An 8,500-nucleotide genomic window follows, 5' to 3' on the forward strand; every position below is an offset into this window, starting at 1 on the left:
TTTAAAACTATTTTCTGACGCGTTTATAAGTTTAGAGTCTGGTTCGTGAGAACCTCTTTTGGTTAAGAAATCCAGGTTAAAATACTTTTCAACTTAGTCAAGATACTATATCTTAAAAATAGTATTACTACTCTAACGCAATGCACACCTTTTTATAAGTGACAATAAGAGGGTTTGATTAGGGAGTACAACTCGGTTCTGAATACGTGAAAGCGACAGTTCCCATTAATTGGTTCTTTTCAAAGTAGGAAACACTGCCCATAAGTAGTTCTATTAGCAAGTACTTGGATTATTAATTGATTATGTGAATTACATTCGAGCCTGTCTTTATTAATTGAATTTTATTTAATACTTTACTTTTGATTGCACACTCTAAAAACCCCTATTTTTATTACCTTAGATAAACACCGTAACAATAGATAATGATAGATTGACACTTGGACTCTGTGGATTCGACAATCTTTTATATTACTCTGACGCGTTCGTATACTTACGAAAAGCACGCATCAAGTTTTCGGCGCCGTTGTCGGGGACCAATTTCGTCAAATTTCGTACCCTGTTGTTATATCGTTTAGACTTAGGCTATTACCTGTTGGTCAATGCGAAGAACACGCAGCACCAGAAGCTTAGTATACCCTATGGCGGAACCTGAATGTTATACTCGCGCACGTTTATTTTTCCATAGAATTAGGAGAGCTATGGCCGAAGATCAAAACCAAAGACCTCTTAAGGATTTAGCCCAACCGTCCAATGAAGAACCTAGTTCTAGTATAGTAAACCCAACCATCCCAACTAATAATTTCGAACTTAAACCCTCCCTGTTGCAACTAGTGCAACAGAGACAATTCGCGGGTCTCGCTACTGAGAACCCGAACCAACATTTAAAAATCTTTCTCCAATTAGCAGACACTTTTAAAACCAAGGGAGCTTCTCCTGAGGCAATCCGTTTAAGATTATTCCCTTTTTCCCTCAGAGATAAAGCCCTATCATGGTTAGATTCCCTTCCACCCAATTCCATTACGACTTGGGATAACCTTAGAAGAGTATTCCTTGCTAGATACTTTCCCCCAAGTAAAACCGCCGTTCTTCGAAACCCTATAATTAGATTTACCCAGAACCAAGGAGAATCGTTGTTTGAAGCTTGGGAGAGATATAAAGAGTTGTTAAGAGCATGCCCACATCATGGTTTAGAAAATTGGTTAATCATTCAGACCTTCTATAATGGACTTCACTATAACACTAAGATGACCATCGACGCTGCCGCAGGCGGTGCGCTGATGAACAAACCTTACCCTGAAGCTAGTGCCCTCATCGAAGATATGGCTCAAAACCATCAATCATGGGGAGTCAAATGAGTGATAGTTGAGAAGAAAGAAGCCCAAGGAGGAGTACATGAACTAAGATCTATAGACATGATGCAAGCTAAAATGGACGCATTAGCCCTCAAAGTCGAGCATATGTGCATAAACCCGAATACTGCATCCGTAATTTCGTCGGATTGTGAGATATGTGGAACCAAAGGACACCAATCTGCAGAATGCAGTCTATTAAATGAAACCCACTCTGAGCAAGTGAACTACACCCAAGGGAACCCATACTCGAATACCTATAACCCTGGATGGAGGAATCACCCGAACTTCTCCTATAAGAACAATAACCCTATCCAAAATAATGCACCTCCGAGACAACCTGGCTATCAAGCCCCAAGACCAAATCAACCTATGCAAACCGTACCACCAAAGCCGAGCCTTGAGAAAATTATGGAAAATTTTATCACTACTCAAACCCACCAAAACAAAGAGTTCATGAACCAGAACATTCACGTTAATGAACTGATTACCCAGTTAGGAACCAAGGTTGACCAAATAGTTACTCACACCAAGATGCTTAAAACCCAGACCTCTCAGGTAGCTTTAAACCAATCCCCCCAGACCACACCTGGAGGACAGTTCCCTAGACAACCTCAACAGAATCCGAGAGGGCCAGCCAATGCCATTACCCTACGAAGTGGGAATGCTTATGATGAGCCACCAAACCCAAGATTGAGTGAACCCAAAACTTCTAAGGAATATATCGAACCCACGGACAAAGTAAAGGAACCAGTGGAATCTGAAAAACAGGAAGGTCAAGAAAAAGGAGAAGAACCTAAAGATAAAACTTACGTACCACCCCCGCCATATAAACTGCCTATACCATATCCGCATGGACTCAAACAAACCCAGATTAATAACCAATATCAGAAATTTATTAAAGTTATAGAAAAACTTCACGTAGAAATCCCTTTCACATAAGCCAACACCCAAATACCTTCTTACGTAAAGTTTCTCAAAGACATCCTTACCAACAAACGTAGACTTGACGATCTGACACCCTTGTAATGCAATTCTATTTCCGAGAACAAGTTAGCCAAAAAAGATAAAGATCCTGGAAATTTCTCCATTCCTTGTCTTTTCGGTAGTCATGTCATCGGAAAAGCTTTTCTAGACTTAGGAGCTAGTGTGAGCTTAACGCCTTTAGCAGTTTATCAGAGGTTAAACTTAGGAGAATTACAGCCTACTAAGATGTCACTTCAGTTAGCCGATAAATCTGTTAAGTATCTGATAGGTATTTTAGAAGATGTCCCTGTTAGGATAGGTCAGTTATTTATCCCTATTGATTTCGTTGTCATGGACATCAAAGAGGACAATGATATACCAATCCTTCTAGGTAGACCATTCTTATCAACTGCAGGAGCCATAATAGATGTCAAGAGAGGAAAGTTGACCTTTGAGGTAGGTGACGAGAAAATAGAATTTATACTTTCGAAATTTCTTATGGCACCTGTGATGGAGATGCATCTTATGCCTTAGATATCATTGATGAATGCGTTAGGGAATTAGAACAAGAAGAAATCATTAAGTTACCATCAACTCTCATACTAGAAGATGATAACTTTAAAAAACCCTACATCGATGATAACCTTTACGAATGTTTATCCCTTACCCCAGATCCTATGCCATGCCCTAAGAAACCAACCTTAGAACTTAAGGAGCTGCCTAAGAATCTGAGATATGAGTTCCTCGACGAAGAGATGAATCGTCCAGTTATAGTCAGTGCTACCTTAAGCCAAGAGGAAATAAACCAACTTTTAGATGTTTTACGAAGATATCCCTCAGCCTTAGGATATAATATCTCTGACCTGAAAGGTATAAGCCCATCCATATGCGTGCATCGGATTTTGCTCGAAGAAGATTCAAAACCCTCCAGAGAACATCAGAGAAGAATAAACCCTATAATGAGTGATGTTGTTAAAAAAGAAGTTCTTAAGTTGCTTGAGGCAGGTATAATCTACCAGATCTCAGATAGTAAGTGGGTGAGCCTTGTGCATGTAGTACCTAAAAAGGGAGGCATCACAGTCGTGCAAAATGATAAAGGCGAACATGTAGCAAAACGATTAGAAGGAGGATGGTGGATGTGTATAGATTATAGAAAATTAAATAAAGCAACTAGGAAGGATCATTTCCCTTTACCATTTATAGACCAGATGTTGGAGCGTCTAGCCAGAAACTCTTACTTCTGCAAAGATGGATACTATGGATTCTTCCAAATACCTATCCACCCCAAAGATCAAGAAAAAACTACCTTTACATGCCCTTATGGAACTTTTGCCTATAGACGAATGCCATTCGGCCTCTGTAATGCCCCAGCCACTTTCCAACGCTGCATGATGTCAATCTTTGCAGATTACCTAGATGGTATCATGGAAGTGTTTATGGATGATTTCTCGGTTTGCGGAGTTGATTTCCACAATTGTCTTGCTAACCTTGAGAAAATCCTGGAGAGATGCGTGGAGGTGAACCTCGTGCTAAACTGGGAAAAGTGTCATTTCGTGGTAACCGAAGGAATTGTTTTAGGACATATAGTTTCCGAAAAAGGTATAGAGGTAGATAGAGCTAAGATAGAAGTTATAGAGAACCTAAAACCACCCAGAACTATCAGAGAAGTCCGAAGTTTTCTTGGACACGCTAGATTCTACCGGCGTTTTATCAAGGACTTCTCCAAAATAACTAAACCTTTAACTGGCCTTTTAATGAAAGATGCTAAATTCATTTTCAATGAAAAATGTAATGAAGCATTTAATCTTTTAAAGCAAGCATTAATATCAGCACCTATTATGAAACCCCCTGATTGGTCAGAACCTTTTGAGATAATGTGCGACGCTAGTGATTATGCGGTTGGAGCCGTTCTAGGAGAAAGGAAAGATAAAAAATTACATGTCATTTACTATGCCAGTTGAACCCTAGATGCTGCCCAACTCAACTACGCAACAACTGAAAAGGAATTACTCGCTATAGACAAATTTAGATCTTATCTAGTAGGAGCAAAAATTATAGTTTACACCGATCATGCTGCCATTCGTTACCTATTAAGTAAAAAAGATGCCAAGCCCAGGTTACTCCGATGGATTTTGTTACTACAAGAGTTTGATTTAGATATAAGAGATAAAAAAAAGGCACTGAAAATGTAGTAGCTGATCACCTTTCTAGGCTAGAACACCTAAAACCAGACTTAGTACCCATAAATGATGATTTTGCCTATGATAGACTGATAGCTAGACTAGAAACCATTGAAGAGGATAGCCTAGGCCCTCATGAGCACTTCCAAAAATCTTTAGCAGTAAGTAACGTACCATGGTATGCAGACTTTGTTAATTACTTAGCTGCTGATATCGTACCCCCTGATCTTGACTACCACCGCAAGAAGAAGTTTTTCAATGATGTGAGAAATTTTTATTGGGACGAACCTCTCCTTTTCAAAAGGGGTAAAGATGGCATTTTTCGCCGCTGCGTTCTAGAAGAGGAGGTAAAAAGTATAATTGACCATTGTCACTCTACACCCTATGGTGGACATGCGAGCACCTCTAAGACATACGCCAAGATTCTTCAAGCTGGCCTATTCTGGCCTACCATGTGGCGCGATGTCCACGCTTTCATTGTCAAATGTGATAGATGCCAACGCACTGGAAACATTTCAAGGCATGACGAAATGCCTCTGAGAAACATTCAAGAAGTAGAACTCTTCGACGTTTGGGGTATAGATTTCATGGGACCTTTCCCACCATCCTTAGGAAACAAGTATATTTTAGTAGCTGTGGACTACGTGTCTAAGTGGATTGAAGCTATAGCTGCACCCACAAACGACACTAGGGTGGTGATCAAGCTATTTAAAAACTATATTTTCCCTAGATTTGGAACGCCCCGTTTAGTCATAAGCGACGGAGGATCACACTTCATATCGAGAATATTTGATAAACTTTTAAGAAAATATGGAGTTAGGCATAGAGTAGAAACACCATACCACCCATATACTAGTGGCCAAGTAGAAGTATCCAATAGGGAGATAAAACAAATCATAGAAAAAACTGTTTCTATCTCTAGGAGAGACTGGTCTCAGAAGCTTCATGAAGCGTTATGGGCCTACCGAATCGCTTTCAAAACCCCTATAGCAACAACTCCCTACCAACTAGTCTATGGAAAATCCTGTCACTTACCTTTCGAATTAGAGCATAAGGCCTATTGGGCCATTAAAACTTTGAATTTAGACTACCTGACCGCTAGATAGCGACTTTTACTTGACCAGAGGGTTGATGAGGAGATCCTCCTTCAACCCAAGACAGTTCAGATTGTTGGTCGATAGCGAGGCGATTCATTATTTTACACTGCCTGATCCTATGATGACCAGCGTTCATGACCCAGCGAACTGGAGTTATACTTTGGAGGGTCAGGGAGAGACTATCGAGGAGCCCAGATCCCCACCGATTGCTGAGTATACCCATACACCGCCTTCACCTAGGATCACTGTATTCTCTAACAATTTATCATTGCAGACCCCAGACATCCGCACCCAGATTGCAGAGTGTCGTAGAGAGATTGTCGGGCTTAGGCAGGAGGTGGCTGACCTCACCTTACAGATGGGAGTATCCGATCTCACACACGCTTCCAAGGCTGACTATTTATACCAGGAGATCGCCGAGCTTCGCCAAGAGATAGCCATGCTCCGTGGATCTACTCAAGCAGACGAACCCCCTACTATTTGATCTTACCATCTCATTTTATTTTGTCTCGTTTATGCTTATATTTCTCGCATTTACCTAACTTATTTTATATCATTGCATTTGGGATATTTTCTTAACTATGTTAGCACATTGATATTTCTACATCTATATATATATATATATATATATATATATATATATATATATATATATAATATATATATATATATATATATATATATATATATATATATATATATATATAATATATTATATATATATATATATATATATATATATATATATATTATATATATATATATATATATATATATATATATATATATATATATAATATATATATATATATATATATGTTTTATGTTTGTTTATTATATTTTTATTTTTATTATAGTCTAATTATATTAATTGTTTATTTATTTTTTAGCCTAATGTTTAAACTTTATTGTTATAAAATTATGCAAGCCTTATGTCACTAGGAAAATACAACGCAAACGCTATCCGGACCCCCCCAACCAAAAAGAGAACGAGAAGGGAAACCGGGGGATCGACAGAGAAAAATTATCGAAAGGTTGCAAAACCGGGAAATTCTCCCGACAAGGTATGTGGATGAAAATTGTCTTTACACTTTGGGTATCTACCATAGCATTTTTTATTTATTAGATAATTTAGGCTTGCATGCTACCTTTTCAAACAAAGAACCTACCTTTGAGCGATTGACAATCGAATTTTTAAGTTCTTTAATTTATATTTTCAATCCTAACACTGCTAGCACAGTTGGTACTGTCCGCTTTAGAATGTTTGTTGTTGAATATGAATTCAGTACCGACGAACTAGCAGGCCTGTTAGGTATACCTCATGGGGACGGTGCTATTTGTGAGGCCCCTTTGGATTCAGATTGGTCGGTCGAGGTGTTTTCCTTCTGGTAGAGATTGTCAAACACCTCCATAAATTCTTTTGAAGGAATTCTTGCCTCGACCATCCATAACCCGGCCATCAGAGTTTTTAGATATTTGTTGGCATGTACTATTTTTGGCCGGGAGAATCCAAACAAGGTCAATGCTCGAGAGCTTCTATTTTTGCAAGGAAGCCTCACAAATAGAAGAATTAATTCGGTCCCGTTTATGCTCACGCATATGGCTTTAACTCTTAATAAAGCGGGACCTATAGTTTTCGGAGGACTCATTACGTCTATTGCTCGGGCGCTTAACCTGAACAATGAGATAGCTACCCTAGATTCCTTACCTCCTCGCATAATCAACCTAAAATTTCTGAGAGATATGAAATTGTGCCAATTGAGGAGAGAAGGAGGTTATGTGCTTAAGGTTCATGGTATAGCTATCCCATCTGTTGTCTTACCGTGCACTAGACGTACTGATGTATGTAATGAAAGGAATTGGACCTATGTTTTAGATGCTCCACCTGTTTTGGGTCTACTTCCTCCTAATGTTCCTGATGAGGAGGGACACGACACTGATGAAGAATATGATCGGAGAGAGCGATCTCCCGTACCTCATGTGTCCCCCCCATCACCCTTCACCACCACGCACCGCACCATCTTCTTCTTTTGCAGGTTCTGCTCCTGGATTTTATATTACAGAGGGGATGTGGCGTGACCACATGGCTAGAGAGCAAAGGCGAGATGACCTACTCTCTACCATTCAGCAACAACTGGAGGATAACATGGGCTTCATGTAAGAATCGCAGCGGAGGACAAATAGATCCTATGAGACTGTTGTACAGTCCCTGCTTACGATCACAAACGAGCAAGCCCGTCAGCAACAATACCACCGTCAACATACTGCACTGATAGAAGCCACTCAAGGTTCCATTTTGGGTAACCTTCGAGAGGTGAGGACTGCTCAGGATGCCTTACAGGCCAGGATGGATCAGAGAGACCGTCGTCGTAACCGATCCCGTCGTCCACCTCAGGATGGCGCAGGTACCAGTGGTCAGCAGTAGGTTGTCAGGTAACTCTCCCCTTATCTTATTTCGAAAACATTGGGGACAATGTTCGATTTAAGTGTGGGAGGAGACTTTATCGCTTTCTATTTTTCTTTGTTGTTTTTAGTTAGTTTGTTTATTTTTATTGTGTTTGTTTTGTTTACTTTATTTCAATTTGCTTTTAGTTTGAGTGTTTTAGATAATGCATGAGTCTGACGAGTCACCAAGTATAGTGTATCTTTAGTACAGTCTAATCTCCCCATTCCTTTAGCCCCACCAAAAAAAATTGTAAAAGAAAATAGTGTTATTCCGAAAGTTTTTGGGTTTTAAAGACAGGTTTGAGTAAGGATGCGGTGACTTGGGAGAACTTTTTGAAACATCAGTATTATTTTAGAACCATAGACTTCATGAATATAGGAATCACTCCCGAAACCCCATATACCAGGGCCTTAATCATCATTTCAGCATAAGTCCTCAGTAGTTTATTCCAACAGTCAGCTC

At 39.5% G+C, this 8,500-nt stretch overlaps 1 non-coding gene across 1 annotated transcript; it reads right to left on the bottom strand.

Moving 5' to 3' along the window:
* Positions 1–1,082: 1,082 nt before the first annotated feature.
* Positions 1,083–1,189, bottom strand: LOC127088692 (small nucleolar RNA R71). Its single transcript, XR_007790517.1, has one exon. It is a non-coding gene; the product is annotated as a small nucleolar RNA R71 (small nucleolar RNA).
* Positions 1,190–8,500: the final 7,311 nt, after the last annotated feature.

Source organism: Lathyrus oleraceus, chromosome 5 (assembly GCF_024323335.1).
Source record: "Lathyrus oleraceus cultivar Zhongwan6 chromosome 5, CAAS_Psat_ZW6_1.0, whole genome shotgun sequence".
In the NCBI taxonomy this organism is placed as follows: Eukaryota; Viridiplantae; Streptophyta; class Magnoliopsida; order Fabales; family Fabaceae; genus Lathyrus; species Lathyrus oleraceus.